We start from the raw sequence: 26091 nt of genomic DNA on the forward strand, positions 1-26091 counted from the left end.
GAGCAGGGATCGAACCCGTGTCCCCTGCATTGGCAGGCGGATTATTAACCGCTGTGCCACCAGGGAAGTCCACCACCAATATTATTATAGTACCTGCAAAGACTTTACATGTCTGCTGAGTGGCTCCAAAGAGAATCAATACAGATAGAAGAAATACTTTATTCTATTATAACCCAGTGAAAGGCTTGCTTGGAGGGGAGTGGAGGAGAATCAAGGTTCTCATAGAAATATATCACTTCTGAATTTCCTGATTAAAGCAGCTCTGATGGCCCATTAATGAATCATTTCACACCCTTTGCCCTTTAATGGCCAGTTTGCAGCTGTGCTCCAGAGCCAGGAGCCATTTGGGTGAACGAGTTGGTGCCTGTAAGTCCCAGGACGGTTTCCCATCTGCTCGGAGGCCAGGACTGCCTTTCACGCCTCTCCTGCTGCTCTGAGTGGTGAAAATGCTTCAAGATTTTTCATCTTGAGAATGGCGGAGTTTTCAACCTTGTGTTCCAGACTAGATTAAACACCAGACAGATTCTACTATCTGTAAAAAGTTTCTGCAACTGTTCCAACAGAGAGATAAACCTAAAATGGATAAAGCTTAATTTTTCACCCTAAGAAATGGCACTGCTTGAAAATGAGGGAATCAGTCTGTGGTAATCAACCTAAATGATATTAAGCATCAAATATGTCTCTGTATAGTTGCTTAAAGAAAACTTACGGACTTTGGGCAGGTTATAAGTACAATGAACACTGAAATAAAAATGGAAGAAATTACTTCTGATGAAAGGAGTATTGATGTAATGCCATGACATAGACGGCATGTGCTTACCAGGGGGCCTTTCCAGCTCTGAGATAGTAAGGTTCTATGAAAAGTCCTAGGTTGGAATGAATGGGAAAGAGTTCATGGAAGAGGACCTTGGTGCATAAATAGGATCTATGTAGGCAGAGAGAATGGGAAATGCATTCCCAGAGGTTGAAAGTACAGAGGAGAGACGCAGGGAGGTTTTGTGTGAGGAGCTGTGTGCTGACGAAGAGAAGAGCCAGTGGTAAGATTCAGCCCGTACATACTTATAGGCTGCTCGGATTTGGTCTGAAAAAGAGGAGATTGCAAAGACTTTAGTTTAGCAATACAGACAAATTGTGTTAAATGGTTCAAGTCATATTCATTGGCTTACAAACCCAAATGCCAGATTGCTAAGAGTCTGCATTAGAACTACCTGGAAACCATGAGGGAAAAAAAAATGTGCTCCTACCTTCTACCACCCCTTCATCCTCCACCACCTACCCCGCTGGCCCTGATTTAGTATTTCAGAATCTTTATCCCTACCCCTAATTGCTTCCAATTGGAACCTTTTTTTTTTTTTAAAGTTCTTCAAATGCAACCAATATTAGGAAACATGTAATTTTTTAAGAATTTCATCCTCATGTATGATGTAAAGACGATATAAAAAAGCTCTTAGAACTAACTCCCCTTCCCTAATCTGTGTGATCCTATCCTTAGGGTTTTGAAGTTGCAAGCAACAGAAGCCAGTTCTGGCTCACTTAAGCAGAAATTTAGTGACAAAATATTGGGTAGCACAGGAGCCAAGGGAAGTGTTAATTAAGGTCTGGGCTCAAAAGAATGAGCAGGAACCCAATGGTCAAGAACACATCCAAGGCCATGGCACAGGAACAGTCTGCTTAAGGTATCACCACTGCCACCACCGCCATTACTCCTGTGACTAGCCTTTATCTATCCCTGTGTCTTCGCATCACTTCCTTATGATACAGAGTCAGGCAGGAGTCTCCAGTGGACCAAATGTAGGTCATGTGCCTGTGGACCAATGTGTGGGAGTGGGGACAGAGAGTAAATTCCCTTCTCCGCCACCTCCCATGTAATGGGAGCTTCTCCCAAATCCAAAGGACGTCTGGATGCTGGATACCCATGCAAACGTTCATCTTCCCTACCACGCAGGCACAATGAGTTTCAGTTGGTCTCCTCTTTCTCCACCATCTTTCCATGTGTCCACATCTTCTCTTTTCCTGCTTTTCCTCTCTTTCAGTACCTTTCCACGATGCCCCATCCTCTCTTGGGTGTGACATAGCTTGTTGACCACCAAGTTCAGTGTGATGAGCTTACTTTTGGTCATTTCTTTTCGTGTAAGCCCTTTCACCCAGCCTCCCACCAAATCTGAAACCCCACCTGCCACATCCTTGGTGGCCTTCCTCCCTCAGAAAGCAGCCACTGCATCAAGGGTTAGCACTAGGTGTTTGAAAAGTTTTTGTCTTATAAAAAGCCAAATATCTTCCACTCCTTATCTTCTCATTAGTACTGATGCTATAACCTGTGTCATCCTGAAGTGGTCTGCCCCTTTCTTCATATGACCATTTAGGTATTTGTGTATAAAGCCATTATATACCTTCTAACCACCTCCCCCCATTACCTTCTCCAGGGTAAATACCCTTAGTCTCTTCAGCTGCTTATCATGTGATGGAATTGTCATTTAAAATTTTTGATGCCTGAACTGAATCAGTCTCTCTGCATGCAGTCTTATCCAGAACAGGATTATCACTTCCTTTGATGTGGACAGTGTACTTCTCTTAATGCAGTCAGATATTGCAGTGCCTTTACTTGGTTCTGTCATGGGATTAAGTTGACTGTCTCTGAAAATCCATAGGTTTGGGCTGAAGCTATGTGGGACCTGTTTCAAATACCCCATGGGATCAGATTCTGATCCAGGAGCCTAGGACCAGCATTTAATATGGTTAACTTGATTCACTATAGAGAACGTCCACAGGAAGGTGAGTTCTAGATGACCTGAAAAAATGAAGAGCACAAACCAGCAAGGAAGACTGAGTTTTGTACACTTTACTTCCATTAAGTAAATCCTTCCTATATAAGCAAATAAATGGCTGACATGCTGTTGATGGATGGAAGATGGGGTTTGGTTTACAAAAGTATTCTTCATGACGATGATAAGTTTATTGAAGTATAATTTGCTTACACTCTTTAGCATAATAAAATTTTCCCAATTCCAGAAGAAAGGATTAAATGGACTACACTTAAAGTATAAAATTGAGACAGTATGCTAACAAGAAAGAAACTAAAGGAAGACTTTTCTAGTTGTTCCAATCTATAAATTCTAACAAAAACAAGTCATGTGAATTACCACCATACTCAAGATGGAGAACCATTCCATCACCCTAAAAACACCCCCTTGTGGTAAAACCCTCTCCTTACCCCCAGCCTCTGGCAACCACTGGTATGTTCTACTGTTCTGCCTTTTCCAGAATTTTATATAAATGGAATCATGAAGTATGTAGCCATTCAAGTCTTGCTTCTTTCACTTGGCATAATAACATTTAAGATTCATCCATGTTTTTACATGTATCAGTAGTCCCTTCCTTTTCCTTGCTGAGTAATATTCCATTGTATAGATGTGCCATGGTTGGTTTACCCATTCATTCCTTGAATGTGCTGTTGCATCACACAGAGGTCTGTGCAGCATCTCATGAAAGAAAGATTTTGTGTTTCTTCTCTCTTCTCAGCCAAACACAGTCTATCAGACAGAGAAATTGTTGCTGTCATGTGTGATCTCTACACTTCTGTTATGCTAGATTGTTATCTTTATAGTATTTCCTGAAGTGTAGAAAAATGTGAAGAGTATTTAGACAGAGTATGTATGTTTTCTTTTTCTTTGCCCACAAGCGTCAGCACTAGATTTTTGTCTATTTTGAATACAGATCTTGTTTCTATCTCTTATTACACTTTGAAACAAGTTTAAACCCATCTGTTTATTGTTTTTCCTTTTTTTTCTTTTTAAGGAAAAATCTGGTCAAGCATCTCTAAAGGAAATATGTCACTGTTTTAATATTATAGCTTTTTTATTGAATTGCAATTATTATATAAACAGGGATGCCAGAATTTTAAAATCTTTTAAAGTACTGCTTTCAGTTTAAAATTGGACTTGTTCCACTAAATGTCTATGGTAATAATTTTGAGATATCTATGCCAAGAGATATATAGTTATATCATAAACACTGCACTCTGAAATTCAGGTTAGAATGGAGAAGGGTGACATGAAGTAATTATGTGATGGGAATGTCTGAATTTGTAACCTCTGTGTACCTTTGATTTATGATTTGGTAAAAATAACTTTTAAAGAAAACCTTCTTGGATTTCATAACCTCAATTGAAAACTTGTGGGATGCTGATTATAACATGGAGATTTACTCTAAAAATTCAGAGCTGACCGCTAGGGCTGGCTGGGTGAATTAGTCATTTGCTTTCTGATGGGGGTGACCTTAACTTGTCATATCCCCCAGTAAAGAACAGTTGTTCAGATTACATATTTACAACCACAGTTCTTATACCTAGTAAATGGGCTCTGCAGACAGTCTTTTAAGGATACTAGATGCTGCTTCTTCCTTTACTATCTGTAAAAGCATGCAATTTCCATGAAAATATGAAAATGATTATTTTGGAACCTAGACAGATGAACTAAAATTTATCTGAAAAGGGGAAAAGTGAGTGGATAGCTAAGAAATTTTTGGAAAAATGAGACAAATAAGGAGGTGTGTGTTCTTTGTCACCACCAGACAGCAAACTATATTTTGAAGCTATAGTAATTCAAACAGAATGGCACAGGAACTGACAAACAGACCAGTGAAACAGAGCAGGGAATCCCAAATAGGCCCATCTATGTCAGGAAATTTGGTGCATGAAAAGGAGACATTTCAAAACTGCAGGATAAATATTTAGTGAATTTTATTGAAAGAATTAGCTACAACTTTTTAGAGAAGAGTATAAAGTTAGGTCCCACCTTTAAATAAATAAAGTCCAGATGAGCTAAAGAGCTAACCATAATAAATGAAACCTGTGAAAGCATTAGAAGAAAATAGGAGAATATTAGCTAGGGTGTGGAAGCCTCCTAAGTAAGACTTTAAACACAGAAAGTTATAAAGGAGAAGAAGATATACTAAACTTATGGATGAGAATCACTATAAGATTAAAGTCGAAAGTCACAGGAGTGGTTTTGGGGGTGATACGAAGGAGTGATTTTCATGTTTTACTCAATATACTTCACCATGTGAGGTTTTTTGTTTTTTTTTTTTACAACAATGTATTCACGAGCTGTGTAATTTTCTCAATGTGCTTACCACAGTATGTGGACCATGACAAACATGCACATAAATTATAGCAGCTATTATTGTTTTCAAACCCCTTTCCTCACTTACAGGGATTCCCGTTTAGAAAACGTAGCTCCACGTCTAAATGTATTTTTGTAAAATTCTCTTAGGTTTTGAAACTCACTGCCTTGTTGTTGTTGTTGACACTCTGGACGCATTTTTCTACCATGCCTCATTACTACTTGATGCAGAGGATAAAGGATTCAATTCTCTTAAATGCACTGTGAGTGCTGGCTTGCAGGGTGCCTAGGGATACGCTGCACTCTGGGGGAGATGTTGGGGAGGCAGGGGCAAGAGGTTGCAAAGGGGCCACGAACCCGCTTTAAGGTGCACACAGTCTTGCTAATTGACAAGACGTACGAGTACAAACCACTAGAGCATTTGTAAAAGCGGCAAGTTGAGTGTAATCAGCCCAGGGCTGGACGCTGGAGCATGGCTAAGATCTGTGCCCTGTGGAACCTCCAGAGGGGACCTGACCCTCCAGGGGTCGGGAAGAGGTGGAGCAAGGATCCCAGGACCGGCAGGCAGGCGTTTCTGGAAACTTGTCCTGTCCTGCTCCCTGGAAGCAGACCTCTTTCTCCCTGGGCCCAGGCTCTGAGGTTGGGGTGACTCACATGTGATGCTCTAGAGTGCCAGGTTAGAAAGTTGGCTTACTTGGGAGGTAGATGGCCTCTCTTGGGGCTGCAGTACTTTTCCTGAGCACGTGGGCCAGGGCCCTGGGGCTGGCATCCAGTTGTCCCACATTTTCATCTTCTCCATGTGGATTTTCATGCCTTTCCTTCACTGGTGGGGATTTTTATGTGTTGTTAGTTGACTTCTCTCCATAGGTAGCCCAGTAGGCTGGATGTAGTCACCGTGAACATTTTTCAAGTATTGGGGTTGTAGGCCTCATGCTTGGCATCTAAATATCGCTTAATTCTCATAGCAGCCCGTTTCAGATGAGGAAGCTGAGACAGAAACAAAACCATTATTTGCTCTAAGGTCACACAACTGGTAAGTGACAGAACCTATGTCTGCCAGGCTCTGAAACCTCCATTCTGTCCAGTGGGCTGCTGGACCTAACCCAGCCCACTCCCCTGTGACTATCACACCCTTTCCGTGGCTCTGGAAGATCTGGCCAGAGTCCAGCTAGTTCCTAAAAGAGCAGCATTACCATGTCTTGTCCCTCTGCACAGGGGGAGGAAGGAGCTCTGGACCAGGAGTCCAGATAGGCTCCGTGAAGCTCCGTCATCTCTATCCTTACACTTTGTCACTTATAGACTGGTGACAACCTCATCTTCCTTACCCACCTCAGAAGTTTGGAATGGTCAGTTAGAGATGATGATACTACTACTAACAGTGACTTTCCTAAGATATAAAGACGTATACCAAAGTAAGGTGGTGTTAATAGTAGCAGTGAGGGTGCTAAACTTTCCTGTCTAATGTGTAACACAGCAGTTGGGAGGGGTCTTTTATCCTTCCACTGATACACTTTGCCTAGCACTTTTCTCTTGATGTTTTCCCCTACTCTCCCTTACTTACAAAGCTATGAGCAGCAAATCCAAACCTTATTTATATATGGAAGCCTTGTTAGATGAAGGCACCCATTAGAAATGTAGGCACGTCTTAAAGCAGGTATGAATGGGGACTCCTCCCTTCATAAGAACTTTTGGGTGAGGTCTGAGCAGTGCAAATGACTGAAGTCTTTAATTCTGTTAAGTAACATGTCTGTCCATGCTTGGCTGACAAGATGGCGGCCCATTCTGTGCTTTAGGAAAACGGAGGCGGGGCTAGCAAGTCAAAACATGTGCTCTGATAACCTGTCTGATGCTGTAGGAGAAAGGACAAAGAGGAAACTGAGTCCGTTCCACAGTTTAGGGTCCTTTGAGTGAAACATGGACAATACACATTGACATCTTTATTGGGTTTGTTTGCTCTCTAAACACCCTCTGAATTGTGTCTAGTGAGGAGAGACGCTGAAATGATAGCACAGTTAATGCCCATTGGCTCTGACCCAGAGGCAAATCACCAATCGGTGGTTCAAGCTCCCTGAAGCGCACTGTACCGCAAGATCACAGGTTGACTGTGAAAGCAAGGTCTCACCCTCAGGCAAGATGCCGCCCTCACAAACCCGTGACTGGGAGTTACCCGGAGCTGGCACAGGCGTTTCTGAAGTTCATGCTGTTAAAGGTGGTCAGGGAGTCAGCTTCAAATGCATTGCTGAAAATCAGAAAATAAAATAATTGCTTAAACATTCCTCCCTCTAAGATGGTTTGAGAATCCCAAAGCGGGTGCTGAACAGGAAAAGAGTCGGTGTTCTTATGACTCAGGTACCCAATTCATCTCCCAGATGACCGGCTCTAGCCACCGTAGTGGTTCTACCCATTGCGTGGTCCTAAATCATTTCCCCTGCTTGGTAATGTCTTTGTTTGCTGTGCTTTGAATGAGTCATGAATGACAAGAAGGATAGGGGATAGGTGACTCAAATTAACAAACCACGTAGCAGTGATGATTCCCCTCAAGATGATCTCCACTGGACCTTTAGGTTACCTTCATCTGATCAAAATTCATCCACGACAGCTGTCTCTTGTTTTATTCAATGTAACTGTTATTTATTGGAGTAAAGAGTATTCACCCCTGCGATGTGTTGTTTGAGAAGTGGCTGCACTTGCAGCTGGAAATCTCTCTCGTGTTGTCATCTAGATACCAAACATCATAATTGGAAAAACAAACCAGAACATTTCATACAATTCAAACGCAAAACTTCTGAATATCCAAGAGTTTAAATGGCTGGGGTTTTTTTCTATTCTTGATGCCATAGGTATCATATAGGTAGCTTTTCTCTGTATTTTAAAATATATCTTTTAAATATTTAAAAATGACGTATATTATTTAAATTTGCATCAGTAAATCCTCTTTGTTCTTACGGATTAATCTGAAGGAAATGAAACAGTGCACATCCCTTGTGAAATAGGGAACGTTGTCTTGATATTTTTAAAGATTGTTTTTAAGTTCTTGGATAGCATATCTAATATGTTTATTTAAAATCACATTGTTATATAACTGTTGACACAAATAATCAGTAAACAATCTATAATAGGAACAGGAAGGAGTTTGATTTGAGCCAAACTGAGGACTATAGCCCGGAAGATAGCCTCTCATACAGCTCTGAGGAACTACTCCAGAGAAGCATGGTTTTCAGCACAGTTTTATATCCTGTCAGAACAAAGAACACCAAACAAGTCAGGGATACATTCTTTCAAAGCAGAAAAAAAAAAAAAAGACCAGCACATACATAGCGAGTCAGTATGGCCTTGGCGCCTGGGAAGGGAGTCTTACCATTGAAGGGGTACCAGCATCGGCATCTCAGGAAAGGGAGGCGTTTAATCTTTATTTTTACATGGACGTTCTTTACTTCCGGTCAGTGCACCCTTTCATTTAATAATTAAAGCAGATGTACAATGTATGTTTGGTAGACCACAGCCACAGGCAGGCTGTGACCATAAAATTCAGGTCAACCCACGTATGAGCCAGAATGGCTTCCGCATACCTCAACATGTGACCATTTCTTTTGTCATACCATGCAAAACATGATAAAAATTACTTTAAGCAGATCTTAGAGGTTTTACAAGATTGCATCTTATTATGAAAGAAGTCCAAGAATCAAAACGTCTTGGCAAAGCTGAAAGGACTGGAGGAGGCTGCATTTGCTCCTGGGACTGCCATAACAAAGCACCACAGACTCCAAGGCTTAAAAACAGCAGGAACTTCTTTTCTCACTGTTGTGAAGCCTAGCAGTTTGAAATCAAGTGGTCAGCACGGTTGTTCCCTTCTGGGGGCTCTGAGGGAGAGAGTGTCCCTCACCGCTTCCTCAGCTGCCAGTCGTTGTAGGTAACCTCCAGCATTTCTTGGCTTGTAGATGCATCACTCCAATCTCTACCTCCGTCCTCACACTGCCTTCTTCTCTGGGTCTCTCCAGGTTCCTTTCTGACTCTTAGAAGGACACTCTCACTGGATTTAGGGTTCATCCTAAACCAGTATGTTCTTATCTGGAAACAACTGATTTCATCGGCAAAACCCTATTTCCAAATAAGGTCACACTCTGAGGCTCTAGATGGACATCATGAATTTGGTGGGGACACTGTTCAACCCAGAGGCTTGCTCTGACTGCATCTCCAGTTTGAGGCAGAACTAGAGTTCACAGTCAGATTCCTGGCCCACAGCCCTAAAGCTGTTCTTAACCTCTCTGCCTGGACCCTCTTCCCTCTACCATCCATCCAGACCCCACGCTTTGGCCTCCTCCCAGCCCAGCTAACTCATGCTGGACCTCAAACCCCTGGTACTTCCTGAGGAAGCTTGCCTGTCCACACCCACCCCCAAAGCAGGCCAGTCGCTTTTAGAAGCTTCTGAAGTAACCTGTGCTTCTGTTGGAAGAGTCTTCATATAGTTAATGTTATTTTTAACTTTATAGGATATAAGTTTATATATTTTTACTATCTTATATATTAATATTATTTTGTTAAACATTTACTTTCACAGTGAATAAATTGAGTATGTATTATTTATATATTACTATTTCGTGTTATATAAAATTGTTTCAACAATCCATGGGATTAATTGTATAACTGACACATTAATTTTAAAAATTAATTGCAGGTAGACTGAAAGCTCTGAGGGCAGGGGTCCACTGCCTTATTCACTGCTTTGTTGGCACTGAGCCCGATGCCTACACTCAGTTTTTGAACCTTATTCTTGTCCTATCATTTCCTTCATTTTCAGAGAAAATCCGTTCCTTGGCACAAGACCAACTCCCTTCTGGGTCTGTTGTTGAGCGCCTCACTGGGGCCTCCCCAGTGGGGGTGGGGCTGGGGGAGGAGTTCTGTGTTTTCTCTCTTCAACCTCCACATTCGTCCATGGAGCTGGATTGGGGGTTTTCTGAGGGAGTCTCTGTGTTGCCTTGAAATCCGAGGCAGGGCATTTAAAATACAGCTCCATTAATTCATCCTAAGAAAAGAATGAAATCTTTAAGATTTAAGAAAAGAATTTAAGAAAAGAATGAAATTTAAGTTTTAAGAAAAGAATGGAATCTGAAAACTCACTGTTCTTCCTCTCAGTTGCTTTTTCTTTTTTTCCTTCTATCCCTCACCTCTGCCAGAGGAAGAGTGAGAATTGGGGCATCTAAACTTTAAAAAACAGGCATTTTCTTCTTTGTAGACTCTTCGATCTGGAACTCTAGCCATTGGAAAGAGCCTGTGAGAGGCCTCTTTGGACTTAGTCACATAGTTTTTTATATTTTTTGAAGATGTTTCAAATGAAACTGGACCTTGTAAACTTGGTGCCTGATCACTTAGAGAACCCTGCTTTTCAGTTCTTTAAGAAACAGCAAAATCGATGTTTCCCCCAGATCTCCTTTTGTCAAAGTTAACTTTTCTTTAAGTCCTATCTGGAATCACCCCCTTTTGCTCAAAGTGCTGGGGGCGGGTCGCTCTTTTGAGGACAGGTGGTGCCAATATATAAGCCCTGGGAGAAAGTTGGACGGGGAGGGTAATTAGATAAATCTCATCTTGGGAGATTGGGATTGACATATATACACTAATATGTATGAAATAGCTAACAAATAAGAACCTGCTGTATAAATAAATAAAATTAAAAACAAATAAATAAATCTCATCTTGATGCTCTCAGTCCATAACAGCTAATTTTAAAAGACTGCAGTAAGTCTTTTAGAAGGAAATCTTTTTTTTTTTTTTTTTTTTGTGGTACGCGGGCCTCTCACTATTGTGGCCTCTCCCGTTGCGGAGCACATGCGCAGGCTCAGCGGCCATGGCTCACGGGCCCAGCCGCTCCGCGGCATGTGGGATCTTCCCGGACCGGGGCACGAACCCGCGTCCCCTGCATCGGCAGTCGGACTCTCAACCACTGCGCCACCAGGGAAGCCTATAACAGCTAATTTTAAAAGACTGCAGTAAGTCTTTTAGGAGGAAATCTTTGAAGAGAACTCATGATGAAAAGTGTTAACCAGAGCAGAAAAATCCCCTAGTTATGGAGTGTGGCTCTCTTCTCAACAACACTGGGCCTTTCCCAGAGCCCACGTTGAGTCCTTTAAGTATCTGGCGAATTGGGTGCTTCGACCCCTGACCTGGAACCCCTCCTAAAGCTCCCATCTGTGTGAACAATGGGTGCAGTTTGTTCCTCAGTGTGGGGAGCTAGAACACTTAAGATGCCCCTTTATCTGTGAGAAATACTTGGGAGTCTAAAGGGAACAGTGCCACAGTGGAAAACTCTCATGTGGTTTTTTTTTTTCCCCCAGAGTTTCGAGAAGGTCCTCTGGTCAATGCTTTTGTTTCTCCCCCTTTCCAGATTCTTCCAGATCACACTCTTCCTGGTGTGCAATTCAAGAAATAACCTTGTGGAGGGGGGTGTTTATTTTTCCAGGCCAGCCCATGGCTCTGATTTTGTTTTTGGATGTTTTCCGTTTGCTCTAAGTAGGAGGGTTCCAAGTCTAGTGTGTGCCCTCTGCCAGCTCTTTCCTGTTGAGAGCGCTTGGTAACGAAGTGAGCTCCTAGTATTCTAAAACATGCATGTGACTCAAATACCCACACCTGCTTACACCCCATACAAAAGTGGAGCTGGCTGTTCTTGCTGGAAATGTTTTCCCCTAGAGCTGAAATCGTGTGTCTGCAGAGAGACCCTCTCTCGATATTTAAAAAGACATAATGTTGACTGCCTCATGGCATTGTCATATATTGAAATATTTAATATTAAAACAACTGGGCTTTTGAAACTCTTGCCTCAGAAAAGTGAACGAGGCCCTTTTAAAGGAGGCATCTGAACCGGAAGGGAGATACCTGTGACAGATGTATCGTCCAGATACCTGTGACAGATGGAGGAAAGGTAGGTCAGGAGGGAGTGGGTGCTGGGAGAGGAGGTCTCTCCTCGCACACACATGCATCTGATTTATTTGTGGCAGTTGCTTGTATATCCGTGAGCAGCGGCATAGTTTACAAAATATTCAGGGGTCAGCCCATCTCACAGCTTGGTTGGGGTGGGCAGCCTCCCAGACTCCACCCTGAGTTTTGGGGCAATTCCAGGACCTCTGGAAATATCCTCAGAGTTCAGGTCAGGCCAGAAAGCTTGCAATTGCTCTGGGAGTTAGGAGCCTGACACCGGCCAGACGGACATGGAAGCAAAACAAGAGGCCACCACTGGTCTGTGTTTTGAAAGACATCTGTCTCTTGTCCCTGGCAGAGAATGTGGCCTGCAACTGGCCATACTCTGTGCCAGTTGTCCCCCTAGCCTGATTTCCCCACACCCACACACACATACCCATCCTTCTCGCTGGGATGACTTAGGTCCAGGAGACCCTCAAGGTGCCTCTCGGTCTTGGGTCAACGAGGCTCAGCATCTGAGGCACGTTTGCGCTACTCTTCCAGATCGTTCGTTTTGGAATCCATTTCTGACTCTCTGCCTATCCCTGTGAACTTGATTTTCCCAGGGACTCCTTTTCACCCTGACTTAACTGTGGTTCTCTTTGCCCCATTCCAACCACAGAATCAGCTTTGACCACACCCCTCTGTGCATTCACCTTCTGCGGATTCTGTCCAAGACATTAGCCGCCAACAAGTTTAACTGGTTGACCTACGATCACCTAGCAAATTTCGGAAAGCGTAAGGAACTGACATTTATCGACCTGTACTTCCCGCCTGGTGGGAAACCAGCCGGCTTAGTCCATTATCCCATTTAATCTTCCCAACAGCCCCGTAGGTAGATGAGACTGAGGGATTCATCTCTGAGGTGCAGTGTCCTCCTGCCCAAGGGCCCAAGCAGCAGTGCTGACACCTGAACCAAGTGTGCTCTCGCTCCAAATGGTTGATTTTGGGGTGAATTCTGATGAAGCTCTTTAGGGAGAGTGTGAACAGAGCCCCGCTCCGAAAAAGCTCTTTGCTGTTGGTTTTTCCTGTTACCAGCCAACAGATTCAAAGGAAGTCTTTGTGAATGCCAGCCATCCAACTTGACTTCTCAAGAATGCCCTGCTGGCTGCTTCTGTACTCAGATTAGCTGAGTTCTATCCGTTCCCGACAGGACTTTTTGGCTACTCTTATTTCCCAACATCTCCCTTTGGGAAAATATTTTGTTATTCTCATCCTATCGCCCTCCCTCACATTGGGCTCTCCAGGAAGCAGAGGCTGAGTTAGAGCTAAGAGTGCAGAACGTCTGCTGGGAGAACATCCGTGGAAGGAACAGGGAGGGAGCAGGTATGCCTGGGGAGCTAGTACTGACCGTGCTGCTGTGACAGAGTCAGCCTGACAGGGACCCTGGAGCCAAGCCTGCCCGTTAGAGGGGTCTCCCTGGGTGGAAAGGGTCAGGCCTAGCCTCCCCATCTTGACTGCCATTGGCCACGAACTGCCCCAAGAGAGCGTGACCTTGACCTGAAAGCTGAGCCGGACCTTGATGAAGCTCACAGCCGGAGGTCGTGAGCTAACTAACACACTCCTCACCCACTGGACCTTCCTCGAAGTCCTTCCTTGAAGGGACATCTGAGTGGCACTTCAGCCTAGGGATTTGCCTGCCCCTCACTTCTTCTGATTTCTGTCGGCCTGTCATCACCTGACATCACGTTATCTTCCACAGGGATCCACAGGAACAATGATGTGGTGTTAAGACACCTCTTGTTTACAGCCAGAGGTGGACGCAGACTGCCTGCCATCAGGAGGGGCGGTTCCTTGTAGAGAGGGAGGTGTCCGGCGCACAGTCTGCTTGAGAGGCCCCGGTCTGGAGCGGAGGCGCCACGGAGCTGCAGGGAGGGAGACAAGGTGGCCACGGTTCAGGGCGCCCCCGAGGGGGGAGGCCTACCTTGGAGGGCATAGCTCGTGTTAGCCGTTGTATTGGACCTTGGCTGCACTGGGAGCCCGGGCTGGCTTGTTAGTCCTCTGATTTGGGTAATCTGAGCAAGTGTCGCCTTTGCTTCTCCAAAACTCGCAGGGATTGTCTGCCTCCAGCTCATGGCAGAGAGAAGGGCTGGGGTAGTTGGCCTCTTCTACCCACACTGAGAGGCCTCCCAAGTATTCACCTGCCTCTGGGCCGACCTGAAAATACCTCTTATTTTCCCTAAGACCCCTTTCTTATGGGTGTGGGTCATATCTTGGGTGTTAACATACCACTGAAGTGGAATCCCTTACAATATTCATGTGGCGAGAGGCTTCTTCGGCAGTTAGAAGTTGCTGCCCTTTTTCTTTCTCTAAACCTGGTCATAACAAACATTAGGATGGACACACACTAAATCCCAAGGTCATTGCCTGGGTTTGTTTACAATCAGATGGAAATTTGAATCCCAGCTCCACCTATACCAGCAAGTTAATCTCTCTGAGCCTGTTTGCTCATCTCTCAAAGATGGATCAAGGTGATGTTTGTGTGTAGTTAATACACAGCGTATAAAGTTAATCAATATTGGTACCCGTTCCCCTTGTCTGTTACAATTCGTATTAGTTTTTGGCACTTCTAACATAAACGCACCATTAAAAGCAAGCTTTGCGTTTTCACGCCAATGTTTATGCCTGTGCACCCAATAATTTATGGTTTCTTTAATGCTTCACTTGCAGTTATTTTAAAAATCCCAGTAGATAAATACAAAATGCCTGTGCGTTTTCCTCGTCTGCACATAATTAAGAACCAGGGACCACAAATGTCAACAGTGTCACAATTACAACTGGTCAACAGACACATGAAGAGTATACTGATTGGAAGCCCAGATTTTAAAATTGTTCTGTCCACATCTATAAGGACTTGGCTTATCTATTTTTCTAGGCCAGAGTCCACATCTATAAGGACTTGGCTTATCTGTTTTTCTAGGCCAGAGTCCACATCTATAAGGACTTGGCTTATCTATTTTTCTAGGCCAGAGTTCTATTGATTTGGCTTTCTTATAACTGAAATCCTCCAAACTAAGAAGAGTCCTAGAGGATCATGCAGATGGATGGAAAACAGGGAAAATATCCAACAAATCCAGCTTCTAAGGAAGCTTGGAGAAGAAGGTTGCAAAACTAAGAAAGTCAGTCTACATGAACCTTTGTAAATCATGAGACCTGTTCAGCCGTACCATGCCTGCCAGAGAGCCTTTGAGAAGAAAGAAAAACAGAAAGTCAGATTTTAAAGAATCCACAGTACACTGTAGAGAAGAGATTCAGGAGAAGAAGAGTGCCTGGCATTAGCCAGAACACATTAATGGAGGTAGTCATTTTGCAATTTAAGTATCTTTTCGCTGCTGAAAAACAGTGAAAGAAATTTGAAAAAGAAGCCCGTGATTTTGATGGAAGCTGTTTTGACATAAGTGAAACCAGGCTTGGCATGAGGTAGGGGCAGGCTCTGGCCAAGCCAATGGAACGGACCCTGGAAGGATTGAGACAAGCTGGGGAAATTGTTTCAAGATGCAGCTGGATCCACTTGAAAGGGGAGGGAAGTGGAGGGCACAGACATTTCATCAGTGTTTGAATTAGCGTTTGACTAGCGGCATGTGCGTTCAGAGATGCACGGGCCCCCCAGGAGTCTCCCTTCTTTTAGCGCCACCTCTGGGGAAGGGAAGAGGGTGGTGCCTTTTGAATGGTGCACCGTGAGGGCTTGAGGATTACTGGCTGGTTGTGAACTCAGATGCAGTTGGTTCGTGGGAAGAGGGACAGAAAGGGAGAATGCGTGTTACTAATTCTCATAGCTGCCGGCAGCTTTCACCGTGGAGGGGCGGGAAGATGTGGCAGGGACGGTACGGAACTCAGTCCCTGGGTCATCTTTAACGCGTTTTTCGGGGCTTGGTGATTCTGAGCCTAGAAGATGAATGACCATAACCTTTGAGACGCAAAGTCTGGCTTCAGTTACCCTTGAGCGTTGATGGTAGCCTCTTCCAAGGCAAGGTCAAGGGCAACGCCATATGTGGAGAAGCACAGGAATTGCCATAGGAAATGCACCTGGCAGGGCTGGGAGGGGATGGTGGATCTCAGGTAAGGCTCAAGGCATGGGGGGAGTGGGCTGCTTTGGATTTTCTCTTTCTCAGACCTGATCTATCTTCAGCTCTCAGGGGCAAGTCATAGCAGAGACCTCTGTGATGTAAAATAAGTGTCTTTGGCTGGCCAGTGAGCGGGGCATAGGAAAGACATGGAAGTTTCCTTAGCACCAATCCAGGCAAAAGAAGTACATAAGAGACTTTGGGTCCTGTAGTCCCTGGTAATCTGTCCTGAACGAAAAATAACATGGAGAAAATTTTAAAGGCAATGCAGTTGTAAAACAAAAATGAAAAAACAAAATGCAGAGTAACATGAATATATTAGCATATGATATACATTATATACTATTACATTTGAATGGTGTTTGGAATCCATGTCTGGTTAGCGTTAATGAGGAAGGATTTCCTTTTAAAGCAGAGCTGGTTTATGATGATATTGCAACAGTGAGGAAAATCTAGGAAGCCAAATGGGAAAGAATGCCTCCTTCACTTCAGTGCTGTCACGGGAGGAACTTTGAAGGTAGGAGAGGCTCCCAGGGGCTTTATAGCGTAAACTGGAAGGAATGGTGGGTATTCCCTGGAATAATGTGAGGGGGAAAGATGGGTGAGATACTGGCAGAGCCATGAGAGCTATCTCCTCGGGATAATTGGGCATGATCTGAAGGAAAATGAGAAAGATATCAAAAGAGCATATTTGCATGAATCGAGATTTTGTACGATATAAATGGCAGAGAGGATGAAGAAGGAGGTGAAGTCTGGTGACTAAGGATCTCCTAAAAAGGAGTTGCTTTTAAGAAGCAAGACACAAGAGACCATGTATGATTCCATTTATATGAAATGTACAGAAGTGGCAGATCTATAGAAACCGTAAGTGGTGGCTGAACTGGGAATGGCATTAACTGTAAGAGGGCACGAGGGATCTTACTGGGGTGGTGAAAATGTTCTAAAACTGATTTATGGTGGTGGTTGCACAACTTGGTACATTTCCTAGAAATCATTGAATTGTACACTTGAATGGATGAATTATATCAGATGTAAAATATGCCTCAATACAGTCATTTTACCAAAAAGAGCTTTTTTAATTTTTTTAAATAGAAGGGATCTTTTCATTGACCCGTCATTTCTTTGTGGTGCTTCACATGTGCCAGTGATTGTGCCTAGACTGTGAGGGTACAAAAGTGAAGATCTTTACAAAGGCGTAAGTAGGCAATTTTCAGAGAAGGCAGAGAAATACTAAGAATTTTGACCTCATTAATCATTACTGACTTGCAAATTAGGACAGGAGGTGGCTCTTGACTATCAGACCAGCAGAGATTAAAAAGAGTGACAAGTGGTTCTCTAAGACACTTCTGGTGGGATTCTAAATTGTCATACCCCTTGCTAGAGGAAAGCTTGGAAGTACATACAAAACATTTGACTGTGCTTTTGACCCAGCAAGAACTCTGGACCCAGAAAGTCCACCTAAAGGAATTTATCTTCAGGAGGCTTTAAATATCATCGACACTCTGACACCTCCCAATTTTTTATCTCCAAACCAGCCCTCTGCTCCAGCATCCAGATTCAGATGTCTAGCTGCCCACACAACCGCCACACGAGCATCTCAAACTCAGCTCATCAGGAACGTAACTCCAGAATCGATCTGGGCATAAGAATAGGTCAGGTAGCCTACTCTACCAGCCTCAGGTGATGGCAACTCCATCCTTCTGGTTGCTCAGGCCAAACACCTAGACACCACCTTCCTCTCACACCCTGTATCAGATCCAAAAGCAAAGCCTGCTGACTCTGCCTCCAAAACTGATCACGATTTTGGCCACTTCTAACCCTCTCTACTGCTACTCTGCACTGAGCCAGCTTCTCAGTCACTGGAATTTCTGAAGATGATCGAATATCTGGTCTCCCTCTACCCTTGCTCTGCCAATAGTCTATTCTCAACACAGGAGTGAAGGGATCGTTTTAAAACATCACATGACTCCACATCATGACTACGTATCACATGACTCCTGTGCTCAGGGGAGTTACCGCGCCCCATTTTGCACAAGTCTTTACAACAGTCTTGCGTAAACTGGCCCCTGGTATCTCTCCTACCTCACCGCCCCTTCGCATTCCTCTCCTCCTCGCTGCTCCACACACACCGGGCACATTTCCAATTTACCACTTTTGCACTGGCTCTTGCCTCTGTCTGGAACGTCTTCTCCCAGGCAGCTGCGTGGCCAACTCTTTCATCTGCTTCAAGTCTTTGCTCAACATACTTAAAATTTCAATCTGACTCTTCCAGCTCCTGGCATACTCAATCCTCTGTATCCTATTCAATATTTTCCATTTTCCATAGCACGTCTCACCTTCTAACATGCTATTTATTTGGATGCTTTTTTTCTTTTCTTTTTTTTTTTGCGGTACGCGGGCCTCTCACTGTTGCGGCCTCTCCCGTTGCGGAGCACAGGCTCCAGACGCGCAGGCTCAGCGGCCATGGCTTACGGGCCCAGCCGCTCCGCGGCATGTGGGATCTTCCCAGACTGGGGCACGAACCCGTGTCCCCTGCATCGGCAGGTGGACTTTCAACCACTGCTCCACCAGGGAAGCCCTTGGATGCTTATTTTAATAGGTCTGTTGTTTAATTGTCTGTCTGCCCCTGCTGAACTGTGAGCTCCCCAAAGACGGGCATCAGTGGTTCACTGCTGTACCCCCAAATGCCTAAAACAGTGCCTGGTGTATAGTAGATATTCAATAACTATTTGTCGAATGAGTGAATGAATGAATGAATTTGTAATGAGCAAGTAGTAATTCTATAAAAAAATAGCATTATGTCATGAGTGAAAAGGAAGTGAAAGGAGTTCCTATGTACAGCGTCTGAGCTTGTCAGTTCCCTCATGAGGTGAAACTGATTCATTTATGTACAGCAAAGTCTCACTTTACCTGCATGGCCTCTGCCCCCAGGGAAAATGTGACCAACATCATCAGTGTGAGTCAGCAAAGCTGTGTGGCTGAAGTTTTAATTGGATTCTATATAGACTGTATAGACAGGTTGATCTCATAGAGTCACGAGAAACCCTGATTCACTCACAGTAATTGAATAAAGAAACGCAATCATTTGCAAATAGAAGCCTAGATGTTGTCTTTTGTGGGGCAGTATCTCTGCAGTATGTTTTATAAGGTCGGTTCTTGTTGATCAGGCATTTTCTTCTTAATTCAGCTTCTGAACTCCTATTTCCCACATGCCTATGGGTGCTTTTCAAAAAGCTTTTATTGATTCATGAAGACATGAGGTACAAGAAAACCTTGGAGGAAAACTGAAACTTCATGTAAACTTATTGCAACATGATAGCAAGGGCTACGCTTCTAGTTCCTTCCTGTTAAAGCTGTATTGGAGTTGAAAATGTGGAATGTGTCCTGGTGTGTAGAGATACTTTGCTGTGAGGGTAGTGAATATAAATTAATCTTGTTAGTTTGAGAGGGGAATTTTTAAGATACATATGAAAATCAGTGATACCTTGTTGCATGGAAATCAAAATAATTTTTTCAGTGATCAGATGATTTAGCTGCTTTTTATCGAGTATTTTTCTGCAGTGTCCCCCCTACCTGTACCCCTTTACATCCAGAAGCTCTTCATAGCAAACAAAAAGAGAACCAGCTCTTGCTTCAGCACAGAATGGATATTGCAGCCAGTGGTTGCAGGAGATGCAATTTAAGCAGGGTAAGGGTAGAACCGTGTATACTTAATGCTGATGGACACAAACGTAGCTGCTGCCTTCGAGGCTGACACACTGAATTTCATCAGTATTTGTGGAATCAGAGGCTAGAGCACCCACTCTCTTTATGACGCCTCTTAGTATAATTCCACCTCCGTTTGATTCTGCCTGAAAGATTTAATTTCAGTATTGTTTTGATGTAAGGTATGTACTGATTTTTATTTCTTAGTCACTGGTGTGAAGGATAATATGTCACTGAGCTCCTTTGATAAGTTTGATGTTGGAGAACAAGATCGATTATAAACTGAGTTAGTCGGTGTATTTTTCTGCTACATGTCAAGAACTATGATTTTACCCAACTAGTAAGCTAACGAGTTAGCCTGCCACAGTTTCATGGATGCCAGCAGAAGATAGAAGATTCTTGGATCAGGGATGAAAGACAGTTTATTATTCATAGAAGTAGCAGTAGCCGGAGGATCAGCATATTTGCACCTCTTCCCCACACCCCAGTTCCCCTAGGGCAATGTGGACCTCCGTCCTGGTGTATAGATGGGTACGATTTAAATTTCACCACTACGTCTGTGGAGGTTACAGGTTTCGGTAGCTCATCTGGTTTGGGTTCGAATGGCTCACATTGTATCATAGTTCGGACAAAAAAAATTTTTTCAAATATTCATCCTGATTCTTCACTCTCAACCTATGTATCTCAATCCAAATTTTATGATAAAAAAGTAATAAATACACATGTTATAATAAAGAGAACATATTCATTTATTCATGGACTCCAGATAAGAGAGAGGAGGGGAGAGTCGCTGAACCCAGGCATTTGTGGTGAATAGAGGAGGTGAGAAGTAGTAAAAATTGGCTTCCTCAGTTACCTCCCCTACCCAGCAGTTGGAGTACAGTGTTCTAGTTACGTCTACACTAGGCCTAGACGCTGATCTATTTTCAAATCCTCGTTGGTGCCTGAGTCCCATCTTCCTGCATCTGCTCAGAGCTAACTTTCCCCTCTGTGAACTAGCGAGGAAGGAGACTGGGTTCTCTCCAGAAGGGGCCTTAGGAGCGCACCAAGGGTATCAGTCACTCTTACCACCATGATATTCAGCACCCAAATTCTGCCTTCAAGGTCCCCCAAAGAAAGCTTGGCTTTTTCTAAGGGAGGGTCATAGAATCTGGGAGAAGCGTGCCCCAAATTCAAGGTAGCTGGTAGGCAACACCCCAGAGAGACTACCCTTGGGGAACCTAGTTCCTAAATGACTCAGGGAAATGATGTTTATCATCTTCCCATCCCCTCCTGGAGAGCTGTCCAAACTTGCCTCCCTCTGTTTCCCAGCGAAGACTTCACTGGGGAATTAATCTATATATTTAACACTTCCTCTCAGCCTGTTGTTTTCTGGGAACCTACAGATTTATAACCTCAGACGGTCCTCTGGATTAATTAGGCTTAGCAGGTTTTCAAAGGACCACGAACAGCTTTTCAGCCTCCCATTACTTCTTAGGCGAGAGGAAATCATAGGCAAGAACAATCGATCTCTGTTTGTCCTATGTGTTAGACAGGGTGGCTATTAGCAGCTAGTCTCGCTCTAGAAAACTCAGACCCTATAAAATAACTTGTCTATAAACATCTTCTTGCAGTCAGGGTTTAGTCTCCTGCTGTCTGTACTGGGGACCTGACATACTCAGATGAAGTAAGAATAGCTGCTTTGGTGAAAAGTTCCAGAATTCTTTTATGGGTTCTCTGAGTTATGCAAGCCCCTGTAGTATAGGCCAGGGTCCAGCAATGGCAATCCAGTTCTTCTGAGTTACACGCACATGTGTGCCCACGGTTCTGCCTGGTGGCACCCCTCTGTGGGTTCACACCATGCTCCAGGCGCCAGCGATCGATGGCTGGAGCCCCAAGATGATTTCTAGAGGCACCTGGAGATCGCCCCTTCCAAGGGCTTTGGCAAGACAGTCCCGAATATCAAAATTGTACACCTCCCTCTAGCCCTCTTTTGATAGAATCAGACTGTGAGTAAATAATGGGTGTCTTTGGCCTTCAAGCATGTCTCCTGTCTTTGCCTCTCTCTTATCTCCTGCCCCATATCCATCTTGATCTTCAGACTCCAGGCAGCTCTATCCCTTCAGGTCCTCCAAACATCCAATCTCACCTTCCATCCCCTTACCAGGCTCCCCCCCCCTGCAGAACCCAGACTTCAGAATTATGACAGCATCAAGAAACAGAGAAGGTACTTAAACTTTCCTTTGGAAAAAGCACTTTTTTTTTTTGGGCGGGGGTGGGGGGCTCTCACTGTTGTGGCCTCTCCCGTTGCAGAGCACAGGCTCCGGACGCGCAGGCTCAGCGGCCATGGCTCACGGGCCCAGCCGCTCCGCGGCATGTGGGATCTTCCCGGACCGGGGCACGAACCCGTGTCCCCTGCGTCGGCAGGCGGACTCTCAACCACCGCGCCACCAGGGAAGCCCGGATAAAGCACTTTCTGAGGGAAAGGAGGAGGAAGGGATCTAGTCAGACACGATGCTTGCAAACGCCGAGTGAAATGAAGAACCACAACACATTCCAGAGGGAGCGTTCTAGGCTAGAGCTCAGACCCTCATTTCTGGCCTTTCCTTGTTTATCTTAAGGCCAGCCTGGGATGGCCAAAATCAAATAAATTTTCATTGCATTGAGTGAATGATTTTACATGCCAGAGGACAGTTCCAAATTTGGGGAAGAAACCAAAAAAATAATCATATGGTAGAGAAGCTTCTGAAAAGCTAATTCTACCTGTTGTTAATGAAGAGGAGACCTGTTTTTCTAAGTCACGTGATTGTATTTCGTTTCTGGTTTTTCTGATGTTGACTTTGAAGTTTAAAGATCCTAATGGTGGGTAAGAATCCTACTGAACAGAAAAGAGGATTTGGAAGTAGGAATGAGTCAGGCAGGTCCCGGAAAAGCTAGGCAAGTCATTTAAATACAGATGGAGAGGGGTGTGGCAGCCTTACATTTAAGGTGATTCAAAGAATCGTAAGAAAATTACCCGCTGCCTAATAGTCTCTTTTTCACTAACTTGCTACAGTGTCCGTAATTCGTTCATTACACTTTGCCTTCAGGGTGACCTTAGAAAATGCAGTGTCCAGGAAGGAATACAGTAACCTGTCATACAGTTCCCTGAAGGCGTCAGGATCTTATTTATGGCTAGGAAGCCAGGGAAGGACAGGGAGACCGTGCAAAACTAGAGATCAACTCCTCTTGCTTTGTAATTTTGCTGAGTGTGGATCCTGAAGGAATACAAGACTGTCAGTCATGGAAACTTCCAAGGTTCTTGGAATGCCCGTGAGAGTAGAGATGGGAAAGATATTCAAGATCTTGTACTCCGAATCAATGGACCAGCCTTTTTGGTACTGAAAAGAAGGTCCCTGTGGACAAACCAAATCAAGTTGTCCAGAGTTTTAGTACAAAAAGTAGAGTCCCAAAAGCAGTTTTAGAGGCATTGCCTCTCCAGGTGAAATCTCTTCCAGGTTGATGGTTAACGTCTTGGAGGCCTAGGATGACTTGGACATAAAAGGACTGCTTCTGTTTTTCCAGGTTTTTGTTTTATCCTTGTCACAGGGATGGCTTGATCCTCCTATCCCTGGAAGTCAAAAGCAACTTAGAGATGATCCATTTACAACCTTCACTGTACAGATGAGGAAACTGAAGCACAGGGTCAGTAATGATTTAAGAAGCAGAATTGCACAGAGGACGTGCATGGTTGGGAAGCAGATAGACCTGGGTCTACCAGTGGCAGCTATGCGAACTTGGGCAATTTAGTTAATATTTCTGAGCCTCAATTGCTTCTTTCGTCAAGAGAGTTCTTAAGGAGCATCTACTCAAAGAATGAATTCAAAACTTGGCCAATATTATTACATTTGCTGGGGTTTTTTTGGGTTTTTTTTTTTGCGGTACGCGGGCCTCTCACTGTTCTGGCCTCTCCCGTTGCGGAGCACAGGCTCCGGACGCGCAGGCTCAGCGGCCATGGCTCACGGGCCCAGCCGCTCCACGGCATGTGGGATCTTCCCGGACCGGGGCACGAACCCGCGTCCCCTGCATCGGCAGGCGGACTCTTCGACCACTGCGCCACCAGGGAAGGAAGCCCTGTTATTTTTTTTTAATTGAGAAATAATTCACATAACATCACATTCATCATTTTAAAGTGTACAATTTAGTGGGTATATTCATATATCCACCATGTTGTGCAACCATCACCACTGTCTAATTCTAGAACATTTCCATCACCCCCCGCAAAAAACCTGTACCTATTAGCGGTCAGTCTCAATTCTCCTCTCTCTCCCATCCCCCCAGCTCCTGGCAACCACTAATCTACTTTCTATCTCAATGAATCTGCCTATTCAGGACACGTCCAATAATGGAATGGTATATGGCCTTTTGTGGCCTGGCATCTTTCAGTTAGCATAATGCTTCAAGCTTCAACCATGTTGTAGCATGAACTTCAGTCCTTTTTATTGCCGAATAGTATTCCATTATATGGATATACTGTATTTTGTCTATCGATTCATCAGTCAATGGAAATTTGGTGTAATTAGCATTGTTTTACGTGGTTGGGCCAAAGCTATAACAAAAACTTGGGTGTCTAACTCTCAACCTGGTCCTGTTTTTCCTACCCCATCCTGCTTTTCATAACATCTGAGCATATGTATTGGATTAATAGTAGTGGTTGTTCAGAGGAAACCCTTACAACCTGGCCAATTACTCTTGTGATTTTATATCTTTAAAAGATTTTATCCAGTATGGAAAAAAATACACAATTCAAAAAGTAAAATCTAAACATTGTAGAAAAATGGTGCAGAGAACCAGGATTAATTTTCAGTTTCTAGATTCCAGTCTAGAAAGGTCTTCATGCCTCTTCATCTCACCGTAGTTCACAGAACAACCTGAAGCCTGTACAGTATCTTTTATCCACCTGGTTTTTATGTGTAAGTTCATTACCATTGCTTATAGCCCAGGATCAAAGAAAGTTTTTACTAGCTTTGGTTGATGTTTGAGGACTCTTCTCTCTTGTTCACTTTACTCCAAGGCAAAAATTCAGAATTGTTCTCTTCTTCTGTTAGACAGTCGCTGTCATTGCATTACCCTGACCATTAGGTAGGGGGAATATATGCCCTTGGCTCAGAACTTAGTACATTTCAAACACGACTGGTCATCTCTCCTTACGACCTGGCCCCCTTCCCACATACTGACTGCCCCAGCTCTCAAGTCTGGTTTGGTATACTGGGAAAAGTTCTGTTTTCCACATTGCATTGAAGATGTAGGCAACATAGCCCCAGGCCTTCTCTTTGTGGGGCTTGAAGCTGGGAAGCAGGTCTGACTCGTTAAGGATTTGGTGGTTGACATTCTTTGCTTGGGAACCAGTGACGTGTAGTATGTGGCAAGATCCCAGTGGTGAGGGCATCCCCTGGGTTCATCTGGGGTTTCTGCTTCCTTATCTTGGGTGGCACTGGTGGGAGATCCAGCCCAGCCTGGCTTCCTGACTTTGAGACAAGTGCTTTCTTTGCTGAAAGTTTAATGATCTGGTCCTGGATGCCGCTAATTACTCATCTCGTTTGAGGTTCTATTGTTATTCTTTAAGATCTGGGGGAGTCATTGTATGTCAGGCTTCACGTGCATTATCTCATTTGTATGATTTTCTGCTTCTAAGTGTTTGGCAGTCCTCAGATACATGTGAAAACGACTGAGCCTGGCCCTCGTCTTCCTCAGGCTAAACATCCCTCCTTCCTCCCACTATTCCTGGTTGCCACAGTTTCCAGCAGTTGTCTTCCTCCTGGTTGCCCTATGTCTGTGTTTTCCACTTTGTCAGTGTTCCTCTTCATGTGATACCCAGACTGGAAATGACACTTCACGTGTGCTATGAACAACCAAACTAGAACCATCACCAAGAAATGAACCTGATCCTCATTTCATGCTGCACACACTTGCTGTACTTCTTTACTGGCTGCATCTTAATACCAGCCAACCCCTTCTACCCGCCCCCAACTCAGGATCTTTTTTTGCCTTTAACTGCTGTGAGGCAAAGGTTCCTCTTGTGCAGTTGATTTTTTTTTCCACTTTGGGTCTTTCCAATCTGTGGCTTTTTTTTTTTTTTTTTGAAGTGTAGTTGATCTACAATGTTGTGTTAATTTCTGCTGTTAAGTTTCTGCTGTATAACAAAGTGACTCAGTTATTCATATGTATACATTCTTTTTCATGTTCTTTTCCATTATGGTTTATCACAGGATATTGAATATAGTTCCCTGTGCTAT

At 44.0% G+C, this 26091-nt stretch overlaps 1 protein-coding gene across 10 annotated transcripts in view; it reads left to right on the forward strand.

Moving 5' to 3' along the window:
* PDZD2 (PDZ domain containing 2) overlaps positions 1 to 26091 on the forward strand; it is a 383590-nt gene that overhangs the window by 252621 nt on the left and 104878 nt on the right. The window contains exon 2 of one of the 10 annotated variants that reach the window (XM_089908722.1): positions 17668 to 23500. The exons of the other annotated variants lie outside the window; for them this stretch is intronic. The gene's annotated coding sequence lies outside the window, so the exon portion shown is untranslated. The remainder of the gene's footprint in view (positions 1 to 17667; positions 23501 to 26091) is intronic. 10 annotated transcript variants of the gene reach the window in all.

This window comes from Delphinapterus leucas, chromosome 3 (genome assembly GCF_059928025.1).
Source record: "Delphinapterus leucas isolate spDelLeu-1000000601 "Yukka" chromosome 3, BTC_Dleu_Yukka2, whole genome shotgun sequence".
NCBI lineage: Eukaryota > Metazoa > Chordata > Mammalia > Artiodactyla > Monodontidae > Delphinapterus > Delphinapterus leucas.